This window comes from Dendrobates tinctorius, unplaced genomic scaffold (assembly GCF_039654945.1).
Source record: "Dendrobates tinctorius isolate UK_male_01 unplaced genomic scaffold, ASM3965494v1 ptg000022l, whole genome shotgun sequence".
Lineage (NCBI taxonomy): Eukaryota > Metazoa > Chordata > Amphibia > Anura > Dendrobatidae > Dendrobates > Dendrobates tinctorius.
Genome location: NW_027361690.1, coordinates 49,057,900 through 49,071,377, shown reverse-complemented (window position 1 = coordinate 49,071,377; position 13,478 = coordinate 49,057,900). Strand labels below are relative to the sequence as shown.

The window sequence follows — 13,478 nt, the reverse complement described above, 5'->3', positions numbered from 1 at the left end:
AATTTTAAGCTATACAGAACTATACTGCTTAAACCCTTTACCACCTTGCGATTTTTTTTTGCTTCTGCATTTTGGTTACTTGCTTCCCTTCTTTCCAGAGCCATACCTTTTTCAGTTTTATATCATTACGGCCATGTGAGGGCTTGTTTTTTGCAAAACGAATTGTACTTTTGAATGTCACCATTCATTTTACCATGTTTAGAGATGAGCAAACATGTGGATATTCAAGTTCAGTAAAAAGTTACAGTAAAGTTACGGTAAAAAGCTTGGTTCAGGTCCGTAATTGAAACCCAGACCTTATCTTAATAGAAGACAATGGGAACCCGAACTTTAGTGATTTAAAATGACTGTAAAGTGATGGCTAAAAAAGGAAGCCAAATGGGGGTAAGAGTGGAACAATTGCCCTGCAAAAAAATGTGAGTAGAAAAATGACTTAAAGGGGTTCTATCAGGATAGCAATTATTGGAAATATAGGAAGCAAATGAATGACATAAAAATTTTAACAGTGCCCCCACAGAGACTGAAGCTTGGTACTTCCAGTGCAGTTAAAAATTTCACCCACAGAGCATGGGGCACAACACCCCCTAAGAAGCAGCTTACAAATTTCACTCACAGATCATGTGTGCTCCAGTAGCGTATGTTCTAAACAACGCAGATGAAAAGCTTGTAGTATGATCTTGGAATGAGCTGGCGGTCTGCAGCGAGGATTGCTACTTGCAGTCCAGTTAAAAATTGCACCCAGAGAGCATGTTTCCCATTTTCACCCACAGAAGCTGATAACAAATTTCACACCCAGGCAATGGCCCACAGTTCCCCCACAGACAGGGTTGCAGAGTATACACAGAGGCTTTTGACAAACTACGCCCACAGATTTGGGATCAAGAATACATACAGCGCCTTTTGGCAGGGTACTATGACATAGTTGCCTAAAGGCCCCGTCTCACATAGCGAGATCGCTAGCGAGATCGCTAATGCATCACTGATTTTGTGACGCAACAGCGATCTCACTACATGTGACAGGCAACAGCAACTGCCCCTCCCTGGATATCGCTGATCGTGATCGAATGTCCTGGGCCATTTTTTCATCATCGGCGTCCCGCTGGCCAGTGATGAGTTTGTGATTTGATCTTTATCTCTCAACGGGAGATCGATATGCTGGAAGGTTGCCAGATTATGGTCTGAGGCCTACTCGAGTAGCGGAGAACAAACACACACAGAGACAGGGTATGTATCTGCAGGATGTTCCCCCTTTCCTGATTTAATTAGGTAGCTTATATGCTCATTCGAGTAGGCGGTAACATTACATCATCACATTTCATTGGACAATTGATCATTCGACAGTAAGCATAAATGGTTCCAACCAATCATATTCATATTCGTTAACCAATCAGATTGTACTCGGCTGTTAATTATTAGTATTTGTGTAGACGTGCTGAAAGCCTTAATGGGTCTTGGGTAAATTACACAAGATCCCAATATCATTCTCATTTATCTATCCTCATGACTGTTTATAGCTCAATTAGCCTCATTAACCTGTCTTAGTAAGCATTTATGGCCCCAGTATCTACCTAATATGTGGACGTGTAGTTTCGATGTCCAACTGGGCGCAGTAAACAGTTTATCCATTACGTACAAGTTGTTATGAAGAATAAGGTTATAGGTAATCATTATCATGAGACAGCATTTTCATATACAGAGTATGCATGTAAGACCCCAGAAATACATTGATATTAAAAGGACATACAGAATTCCCTGTCAGTCCCCCCTTTTGAGAACAGATATGACTCTACCATTCACATATAGGTACATTCAAAGGCCTAATGCCAGTGTCGGACTTCCTAACCCTTCTTCTGCCGAATTCCCCATAGGGAAAGGGAGATCATATCTAATTCTCAACCTCAAACCATTTGCTCATAATCATTATTGTAAGGTTTCATCGCAATATACATAGTTTTAGTAATAGACGCATCAATCAGTCTTTGAAGTAGTCCTCTGATACATGGTATGCAGCAGCATCCACAGGTCACAAGTACTGCTGCTACTACTGCCACAGAGATGAGGAGGCTGGACACAAGATGACTCCATCTACCGAACCAGGATTCCAACCAGTCCATGAAGGGATTGTTGATACCCGAATTTTCTGCCAATTCTTCGGACAGGGATGTAAGACCCTCCAACGCCTTGGTGATACTCCCATCTGGACTTGTATTATTGGGAATGAAGGTACAGCAAAACGTTCCAAACATCTTGCACACGCCCCCTTTTTCCGCTAGCAACATATCCAAAGCCATCCTATTCTGATGTGTCATTAAAGAAGTTGGGCCTAATTGTTCAGCTATCCCTTTTACTGCATCCCTTGTGTAATTTATAAACCTTTGCTGATTATAATAAATATAATTTATCCAATCCACATTTTTATTAATTGTCACCCACCAAAAGAAAATTGATTCAAAACCTGCTGCTATCTGGTTCCTGGCCTTGTACTCATCCGGTACCCCTCTGGGTACCCCTATATTGTCTATATAAACTCTAGGATCAAAGGACCCAGCAGGTACTGACCTCCTATTTCTGTGTAGGGTTTCAACATTCATTCCACCTCCTTTAATCTCTTCTGATGAAATTATTTTAAATGGCATGAGCACTTGAACTAGAGCACAGCTGCCAACCCAACTTGGTGGCAACCTAGGCCTCAATTTCATATCTCCACATAACCACCATATGTCACTCCTTGCTATAGTTTGGTTTTGAAACCAACTGGCTTTAAACCCTCCTGTATCTGTATTTATTGGGATGGTGTCGTGACAAAACTCTGAAGTTAGATTTCCTACCCATCTTCCTGGTCCTGTTCTCAGGAAGCAAGTGTAGTCACCTGGATATGCATAAACTCTAGGTGGTACCTGATCAATTTTTGCTATTGGGTACCGGACTGATAAAGATTGACACAGAACATTATCACTAGGGTCATATGTGGCATTATACAAAGCTAGAATACACTGTAAGTCTACTTGATCCTGTTCTGAATATCTGAGGGGAATAGTCCCTAAATGGGGCCTAGCGGTTGCACATGCAATACAATCAGTTTTGTTATTTTGCTCTGTAGTATACTTCATCCATAGCAACCATTCATTCCTCTCTGTGTAGCCTGTTTCTACGGCTAACTTCTCCTCATAGCCTAATTCTCCAATTCCATCAACATCCAACATTTCTCCTGACCTTTGGGGTTTGTCCTTCTCTTGTTCCTTGTCCTGTGCAGGAACAGCTTTTAACCAAAATGTTCCCTGCTGAACCTGTCTACCTGGGGTATACAGTCCCAATACATAGAGACCTTCATCTCCAAGAGAGGGTTCATCCAGTGTTATAAGGAGAGGATTGCAAGAGAATCTCCAGTCCAAAACCTCTGGATCACAACCCCATTTTGGAATGGGTACAGCAATATTCATCCTCTTGAGGAGAGGCTTTCCTGATGAACTAACACGAGTCATGGCTTCCTCTGGCTTATACCCCCATGACGTTCCCGTGTTCCAAGCTGCATCTGACCAAGAATTACAGTTCTCATTTCCAGGTCTAGTTACACAGATATATACCACCGCCCCTTCAACTCCTGTTAGATATTTATAATTGGGGTTGCTACTCTTCCTCCCAAATTTAAGATTCCATTGACACTTCACTATCTGACACAAGTCCATCCTAAATGTAGCTGTTGCTGCCTTGGTGTCAAACCACAAGGTTACTGATGTGCTGTTCTGAAGTGTCTCGTCCATTTGTCCTTCTTGCAGTAGAGCTGCCAACATCATCAGGGACAGGACCCATATTCTTCCACTCCAGGACCTCATAGTAGCTTGTGTAGACCGGTCTTCCGTTTAACTTTACGGATGTGGCTTAGCGGGGACCATCAACCAGTGGCTCCAGTGGTCTTCGTGTCTTTTGGTCAGCAACCAATGTCTGGATTAACTAAAATAGAATCAAAAACTTATTTATACACAAATGGGAGTCCCTTTTGGGCTCCGGACCTACTGCAGGGGTTGTCAAATAGTCACAACATCTATGTGGACAAAAGAGTACCTCAGTTGTGGTAGCTTCTGACATCAGGAAGGCCTCCAGTCCCCTGAAAAGAGATCAACACACACGAGCACATACTTCATACATCTTACCTTGGGCAGCCTGTATGAAGTCAATCTGCAGTCATTGAAACGGATAGGAGGGCCCAGGCGCACGTGTATGTCTATGGCATCTTTCTAGTCTATCTGTGTTGTGCGCATCTAATCTATGTTAATGTAAAGCTAAACAGGTGGACCCAGCATCTTTCTTCAGAGCACATAGTTTTTTGTCTTCACTCACGTGCGTTGAGTCATGAGCCATCACATGGTGCAAGGATTTTGGCAAACATACCCACTGTCCCACCATCCACGGTTCTGAGCTCCAGCTTCCGACCAGACTTCAGTCTCTTCCCCGGTTGGTGACCGAGTCAGAGCCTGTAAGATACTTAAGTCTAACTGGTTATCTTTCATGCTCACCATGACCAGTGGAGGCGCCTCAGGGGTCTCCCAGTACCTTGGTCTTCTGGCTGATTCCCAGCCACTTTGTTTGCTTCGTGCTCCACGGGTTCCTTCTCATATGTACCCTCACTTCCACTATGGCAACCTCTTCCAGGGCCTGTTGATGTAAGAAAAGACCTTTCCTCCCCATATGGGGCTGCAGTTGTGGGTTCACCTGAAAACAATGACTTGTATATGTGGTGTCTTGCTTACCTTAAAGCCCCCTAAACGCCTCAATGAGTGCCGTCAACTCCACCTCCCCTGTAGAGTTATGAGGGAGGAGTGGTTCTGCTTTCTACTATCTCATGCTGTGTGATCGCCATGCAACCAGGTTCTTGGACCTTCCGGAAAGAAAAACTCAAAATCCAAATTAATGAGAGATACCTTTATGGATTAAAAATATTTAAAAATAGATGACTCTCCTCTCTTCTCCCCCCCTTTGGAAATCACCATATTAATACCGAATAGGGGGCAGAGTGGTGGATTTCCATTACACATATAACGGGATTTCCTCTTTTTTTTTTTTTTTTTTTTTTTTTTTTTCCCTTTCTATCACATACTAAAAGCATTCCTTATCTTTACTACCTGACAATTGCCTTCCATGGATATCTAACACTGCTTCAAGTCAAAGGCAACGTTGTACCTTGAACCATCTGCCTCTCCTTTTTTTTCTTATCAACATGCATTCTAAAAAAAACTTGACATTATGAAGAACTAGCTGTACACCTTCTACAAATACGTATTACGCTATAATGTGAATCCAGTGAGCAGAGCAGCAAGCTGCGCTTCAACCAGGTACGTCTCCGGTTGGCCATTATTTAATGGACATCTGACAAGATTGTAATTTTCTATGTCACTTAATGAAATTCCGTCGACCCAGGGAATTGCAGGAATACCATGCACATTGAGCCTAAACACTTTATAGTCTGGAAATCTGGCTGACAGAAATCCAAAACCAGTGAGCTGTTGGATATACCCTCCTGGTATAATTTTGACAATTCTCCAACCTTCAGGAGATATAAGCAACATTAATCCAAATGTGCAATTAGGGCACGACATTTTCTCATGGAATATCTGGCACACACACACACACGTGGCAAGCAATACAACAGAATTTCACACATGAGATCATGCACTTCCACTTATCAGCAGAGAGTCTCAAAGGTCATTCACATTCCTTCACACAGATTCAGTAAACGGTGAACTGCTTAAGCTTATCACCTCCTGGTGCTTCTGCCAAAAATCCTATCTATGTTTTCTGGTTGATACTTGACTGTATTGGGGCGAAAAATTCTCCTGGCTTGTCCTAAAGTGTAAAATGCCTATGGTTTGCAGACCCGTACTGACTGCACTTCGCTAACTCAATGTACAGGCCGCACCTAGACCGTATCTCTCTATCTGCCTCTTTCTCTGGTTGCTATTCACTTATTCTCTTAATATACGCTATTCCTGTGTGCCCACATCTCAACAAGTCTACTTCTTCTGTATCACTTAGCAAATATCTATGCCAACATAGACTGCATCTCGTTGTTATATGAGGTTCCCGCTCAATGTTTGAACTTGCGTGTCCTAAACTGAAACTGGTCAGTTGATAGGTATCAAACCCATGGGAACCTTGATAAGAAGGTTAACTATTTAGTGGTCTGGCCATGACCCTCCTGGTCATCTAACACTAAATCTCTACGTACTCAGTATGAGATGGCACTTCTCTACAATTAGTCCTAACGTATTCAGCAATTCTATATATCAACCAGAGAGCAAATCCAATTAACTATAGGCAGACTAATGTGCCCCAAATTCTCTTATTAGCCCAGTAAAAATCTTTTCCCTCAACTAAACCTGCTGAGCCTTGTATACTCAGAGATCTTATTTATCAACCAGAAGACTAAAGCTATCATTAGTATGCAGGCTAATGTAATCCCTACTACCTCAAAGTTCTTTAGCACCATTAGAGGGCAGTTCGTGCGTATCAGACAGAATAGAAGGTGGATAGACCTATCCTGTCTGTAACGGCGTTTTAACACCGTAATAGTACCTCTAGCACTCTCCAAGAGGACGTACGCAGCCTTCTTTATGCGTATGCCGCCAGAGACGTGTCCTCACATGAATCCTGGCAAGCCAGTTACCATGGAGAGACGCTCCCAAGGGGCAAAAACACAGTAAAGAATTCCTAGTACCCTCAAGGTTGGTTCAATCATTCATGCGCAATCATACGTAGCAGCTTTTAGGTTTCTCCCTCCAGCATACGTATTATGTATCACAAGGATATTCTACGGTTCTTAGCGCTGGTATGTAAGAAGACAAACTATACTGTACCCCAAAAGCCGGTTCAGAGCATTTAGCAGAGGGGAGACACAGAATTTGTAAGAATCAATGGCTCTTACCTTCACCGGTGATTTTGATCTGTGTGTCCTCTAGGCCGTCAGTCTGCGGGTGCCGGATTTCAGGATACTGGGGTCTTCTGTTGTAACCAGCCCGCCCAAGGAGACGCCACTGATGAGTTTGTGATTTGATCTTTATCTCTCAACGGGAGATCGATATGCTGGAAGGTTGCCAGATTATGGTCTGAGGCCTACTCGAGTAGGCCTCAGACCATAATCTGGCAACCTTCCAGCATATCGATCTCCCGTTGAGAGATAAAGATCAAATCACAAACTCATCAGAGACAGGGTATGTATCTGCAGGATGTTCCCCCTTTCCTGATTTAATTAGGTAGCTTATATGCTCATTCGAGTAGGCGGTAACATTACATCATCACATTTCATTGGACAATTGATCATTCGACAGTAAGCATAAATGGTTCCAACCAATCATATTCATATTCGTTAACCAATCAGATTGTACTCGGCTGTTAATTATTAGTATTTGTGTAGACGTGCTGAAAGCCTTAATGGGTCTTGGGTAAATTACACAAGATCCCAATATCATTCTCATTTATCTATCCTCATGACTGTTTATAGCTCAATTAGCCTCATTAACCTGTCTTAGTAAGCATTTATGGCCCCAGTATCTACCTAATATGTGGACGTGTAGTTTCGATGTCCAACTGGGCGCAGTAAACAGTTTATCCATTACGTACAAGTTGTTATGAAGAATAAGGTTATAGGTAATCATTATCATGAGACAGCATTTTCATATACAGAGTATGCATGTAAGACCCCAGAAATACATTGATATTAAAAGGACATACAGAATTCCCTGTCACCAGCATGCATCGCTGTGTTGGACACCGACGAGTGACCTCATTGGCGACGCAAAACTCAGGGACACAGGCTGGAATCGTTCAGAATAGCTGCTGTGTGACAACGCACCAGCGATCCTTACCAGGTCGTATCGTTGTCGGGATCACTGGTGCGTCGCTATGTGAAATGGGACCCTAAGAGTAGAAAACTATTTTGACACACAACTCAGACCCACTAACTCAGTTGAAGATTCAAAAAAGTTTTGGGTGCGCACGGTACAATCATAGAGATGAGTAGGTTTTTGTAAAACTGCTCACACGCAAAATTCCATACTTTCCCTACTATAGCTGCATCCTGTCACTATAATAACCAGAGTAGAAATAAAAAATAAGAATCTTGTACCAGGAGGAACAGGTCCAAGTAGAGGAGGATGTGGAGGAGGAGGTGGACTACGTGGCAGTATAGGTGGGAAAAGTGAAGGGGGAGGTAGCCAACACAGTTTTTTTGCATTTTTTATTCGTAGAGGAGGCCTCCAAATGAAACGAATTGCAAATAGTTGAAGACTGTCTGGGTGCGGATGTTATAATTGTCCACTTATCCAAATGTATGAACAAGTCATGTGGGATCTACGCCTGATTAATTTTAAGGAATGATAGGTTACCCAGGTTGGATGTAGACAGGTGGATGCGCCTGTCTGTGATGATCCTGTCATGCTAAACACACGTTCCGATAGTACACTTGTTGCAGGACAGGCCAGCACCTCCAAAGCATAAAGGGCAAGCTCAGGCCATGTGTCCAATTTGGAGACTCAGAAGATAAATGGAGCAGACCCATCTACTAGTACATGGAGAGGTGTGAAAGACAGGCAGTCTTTCACCATGTTGTAATGCTGACTCCTGCTAATACGGACCATATCAGATGGTGGTGCCCGATGTTGTGGCATGCTTATAATGATTTTCCACATTTTAGCCATGCTAACCCTGCCTTCTGATGTGCTGGTGGTGTCCCAGCTGTATTGGCAACTATCTCCTCTGTTTTGCTGTTCAACTGAACTCCCGTTGTCAGGTGGGAAAGCCATTAGTAGTTTTTTTTCAGCATGTGCTTGTATTCATGCATTTTGCAAACCGTCTCTAGTGACGGAAGTAATAATGGTATGTTGTCCTTGTAGCAGGAATCCAACAGGGTGGCCACCCAGTAATCTGCACGGGTAACAATACGGGCAGCTTGGCGGTCATTCCGCAGGCACTACAACATGTATTGGCTCATATATGCCAGGCTGCCCAGAGACAACGTAAAGCTGTCCTCGGAGGGAAGTGTATCTGGGTACTCTGTATCCCCCCAGCCACCCTTCAGTGATGCCCGTGAGCTGACCTGAGTGTCACCCTGCTGTGAGAACGGTTATTTGTCCTCCCCATCTACATCTCCTTATCATCATTCTCCTGTGCCATCATCTCATCCATCACGGCCTGAATTGGTTTTTCCAACAGGCATATAAGTGGTATAGTAATGCTGATGATGGCATCATCATCAGCGCTGCCCATAATAGTGGAATATTCAAGGCAGCGCAGCATGGCATTCACGTCCCGCTCGGAGGCCCCCTCATTGATGGTGAAGTAGTGTTGAACTTCAGTGTGACTCAGAACAGTCTCTACCGGCATATGCAAGATGGAGTTCCACCTTGTTGGTACATCGCTTATCAGCCGGTGAGCGAGAAGCAGAAATGAAACTGCAGCATAGACAGGCGAGTAGCAGCAGGGTAAAAATGCTGAAAATGAGCATACACTGCCCACATTTTCAACAGCAAATCCAACATGTGTAGTTAGTTTTTTAAGAAGCTGTGCACCACCAAGTTTAGCCCATGCAACAGGCAAGGGATGTACATCAATCCAGCTAGGCCCAGAGCCACTATGAGATTACGCCCGTTATTGCACACCACCAAGCCGGGCAAGAGGTTCACTGGCAGCAACCACTCATCTGTCAGTTGTTTAATCCCAGTCCACAGCTCATGTGCATTGCAGGATTTGAAGAACAGGAGGATTAGGGAAGCTGGAGAGAAAATTGTCCAGCAATACTAGATGGTGGTAGGACATGAGGTAAAACACCTTCCGCCTCTGCCCCAGTCACCATTACATTTACCTAGTGGGCAGTTAGAGAGATGTAATGTCCCTGGCTGTGCTTACTGGTCCACATATTGAAGGTTATGTGGACCTTGTCACTGATGGTGTTGCACAGTGCACACTTGATTTAGTCCCCAACATGTTTGGGCGCACCCTGTGGGACTTTTTGCCAGATTGAACAGGTAATATTTCTAATATGCCACCTTGATATATTATGTGATTTTTTGATAGGACTTCTGTTCAAAATCACTATGAGACTAACTGGGATTGTGCAATTTTTATTAGGGCTTTTTTTTATAGCCAAGCACTGATTGATGTTTATATATAATATCCATTTTCTTCCACCTGAGTGCGCCCTACTTCCCTACATGTGCAATTTTGGCTTTGACTTCCATCCCCCTTGCTTGTAAATATCCTGATATATTTAATAAAGTAATCATCTTTTGCACATTTCATCAATTTCCTTGGGATTATTTGATTGTGGTTTTTCGTGTGTCTGATTTGCTAGGGGGTAAGGTGGACGCGGGATGCCCATGGCTCTCAGGTGCCAACTGTGCACTTTTTGCACTGGACAAGGTGGAAGATAATATGAAGGAACTGAACCACTCTCAGCCATCCAATCTAACACCTTTTCAAAATCTTTTGGCCTCACCATTCGTGCAGCAGTATTAGGGTCTATGAAAAGACGCATAACGTCCTTTCGTCTGCGTGTGTACTACATGTGCCGACTGGGGGATGGTCCCTTTCGGCTCCGAGACGGACTGACGACAGACGCAGAGACTCGTTCAACAAGATCCAACTTTATTGCGTGTCCTATTGACATCCACAGCAAACACGACATCTTCTGTACATAGGCCCGAGTACCTGTCACCTCCTCCTATTCCGGTTGGCGAAGACCCTCCAGGTTCTTTCACCGTGGCTGCCATTAGGCCCACGGCCACAGTGCTTTCCCCAGCTGAGTCTGCCCACTGCGACACTTACTGCCCCTTTAGTGTCCAGCTGTCAGGTACCCCAGGCGTCCTTCAGTCAGCAGCTGTCCTGTCATGGCCACCCCCCCTCCGAGTATCCATCTCTCTCCTCTGTCTCTCCTGAGCTCTTCCTTCCTCTGTCTTCTCATGAACTCTTCTCTCTTCGGTCTCCTCCTGGGTGTCTGCCCTGCCCCTGGGACTCTCTTTCCTTTTATCTCCTTAATCTGTATACTTAATCTGTATATTCATGTATACAAAGTCTCAGCAAACAGTGTACACAACATATTTTACATGTTCCTTCTGCATCAGACAGGTCCATAGGTCAGTCCACCCTCCTACACACCCCCTTCCTTTGAACATTTGTCACCCCCGACAATCCCGTATCCTTCGTTTTTTCTTCCCCACTATCTTCTGCCTGTGTGGCTGGTTGCCGAGCAGAGCCCGGAGCCCTCTAGCTCTACACGGGATGCTGGGCAGAGCCGGGAGTAATTGAACTCCGAGTAGCTGACGGCTACTCGCAGGCACGTACGCCTCTATGGCAATCTTCATTCATTGGGGTAGGACCACCCGGACTGCTCAACGAGTACTCTCCCCCACTTTTCTGCTTTCAAAATCATCTTTAACATTAGGGCGAAATGACCGAGGCTCTAGCCTACCAGGTTATCGTTCCCCCTTTAGTTTTGTGTGTTTCCCTCCTAGGACCTGACCTGTGGACCACTGTCTGTCCCAAATCACAAACCATCTTATACCTTCTTTTATGATTGGTCATGGCAAGCATTTTCTTTCTCTTCACTTTTTGGACCTTCTTGAACACATTTTATATGATAACTATTCCAACTTCTCTGGCAACATTTAAATTATTATCCGTTAACTGCTTTTCATTACTTATACCAGCGTTACTAACTAACTCTCTCCTCTATTTGTAAACACAATTTGTAACACAAGAGCACCCCCTTCCTTTGCGGAAAGTACCCCCAACACATCCCTGCTGCGTCAGGGACAGGGTTTCTTACCCCAAGGAGATGCGGAACAGTCCCCTGAGCTACGCAATGGTGCGCAGCAGTCCTGGTAGTCCGTAAACATCAACGGTGCTCTGGGCCATCTCCTGATGGCCGATCTTCATCGCCTGCAGAAGGGAACCCCACAGCCATGGGGCCCCTGGGATGTCTGGCAGTCCCTGGGCCATGAGTGTCCTTAGTGCCCAAGACCCAGGAGTCCACCTCCCTCTTACGGGGTGCCGTATTCTTCAGGGTACACAATTACGGCCACCGCATTGTTGCCGCAGGGACAGTACACTTTATAGAAGGTCACCCAGTTCCCCCATCTGAAGAGCCCTCCCATGCTTAATGGAGGCTGCATTGAGGTAAACTTTGTGGCCTGTCTCTGCCTCTTTAATAAACCCGTAGCCCCGCTCGACGTTGGTATATACGAGCCGCCCGTGGCTCCTGGGGACAGACATGGCGGTTTCCTCCTTCTCATGGAGGACCGCCCAGATCTCCTGCTCCTTGCTCTTTTTCTGGGCGATGATGTCAGCAATCCAGATGGACAACTCCGTGTAGGCCACAGACCCGCTCTACGCCGGTGACGCGGGACGGGAAGAAGCCGGGTGAGGAGGCCAGGGGTCGATGGCGTGTACGTCAGCTGGCACAGCATAGGCCGCGGATTCGTCGGGTACCGATGTCAGCGAGTGAGGGGAGGCTGGGCGGGGAGGCTGATACGCAGGAGCGCAGACCTTAGGTCTCGCACCCCCTTGGGCTGGTAACGTATGACAGGGCGGAGCAGGTCTGGGAGGCTGGAAATCACTATCGGAGACATTGTGACTAGCGTCCGAGCGGGGCAGGGAGGCTGGGGCTGCCTGTGGTGCCGCCGGGCAGGGCGGGGAGTCGCTCACCTTCCCCGGTGCCGTGCCCTCCTTCTGGCTGCTCCGCAGCTCCTCCGGGGACTCGGGCACCTGAGCGACCGGAGTTTCCACGATGCCGCCGGCCTCCTCCCGCTGGGTGGGCTCGATGTCACCAGCCGTTACCAGCGGGAAGCGCCGCGCCATTCCTCTGCTGCTTCCGGTCCCATTGCCTGGTGTCCGCTGCTGTTTTTCATCCCGCCATCTGGTAGGACCAGACTCCAGGTCCAATGGTTCCGCGGGAAGCGTGAGCGATGGTTCCTCCGGTTGAAGAACGGGTTCCCCATTCTGCGCTGTCTCCGGCGTGGACTGTGGAGAACACGGACACATCTCCGCTGGACAATCCGGCTCCGGGACAGCAGGCTCAGCTGTCGGGGACTCCTTCTGCGGCAGGTCTTCAAGATGGGTGAGAGTTTGCTGGTTTGCAAACAGCTCCCAGCTCTGCAGGTCCAGCTGTTAGGGACTCCACCTCCTGCTGTAATCCTTTAATGTAGGAGGGTACCCAGCTTTCCCACAGCGGCACCCAGCTTTCACAGCAGTGTCACTCCTATTCCAGGGGCTGGCCCGACTTAGCTGCCCCAGACAGTCCAGTGTGGCACCAAACTCCTTCAGCTCTTTCAGATGTTTAATTGCCACAACCATTTCTGCAGGTGCGCAAAGTTTTTTTCTGGGTTGCTTTCAGCAAGGTCAATCACAGTCCTAAATTGTAATCCACTCCAGCAAATCTTCAACCCGTTCAGCTCAGGTCCTTTAAATCTTCGGCGCGGTCTCACCGCCTG

General features: G+C 45.9%; 1 protein-coding gene and 2 long non-coding RNA genes across 4 annotated transcripts in view; 2 read left to right on the top strand and 1 right to left on the bottom strand.

Annotated features, from left to right (window-relative positions):
• RHCG (Rh family C glycoprotein) overlaps nt 1–13,478 on the top strand; it is a 363,392-nt gene that overhangs the window by 116,633 nt on the left and 233,281 nt on the right. The gene's annotated exons all lie outside the window — the stretch shown is intronic.
• On the bottom strand, nt 1,226–7,058 carry LOC141084184 (uncharacterized). Its single transcript, XR_012230945.1, has 2 exons — nt 6,920–7,058; nt 1,226–3,951 (listed from the first exon to the last, which is right to left on the bottom strand). It is a non-coding gene; the product is annotated as an uncharacterized lncRNA (long non-coding RNA).
• On the top strand, nt 4,264–7,067 carry LOC141084185 (uncharacterized). Its single transcript, XR_012230946.1, has 2 exons — nt 4,264–5,518; nt 6,778–7,067. It is a non-coding gene; the product is annotated as an uncharacterized lncRNA (long non-coding RNA).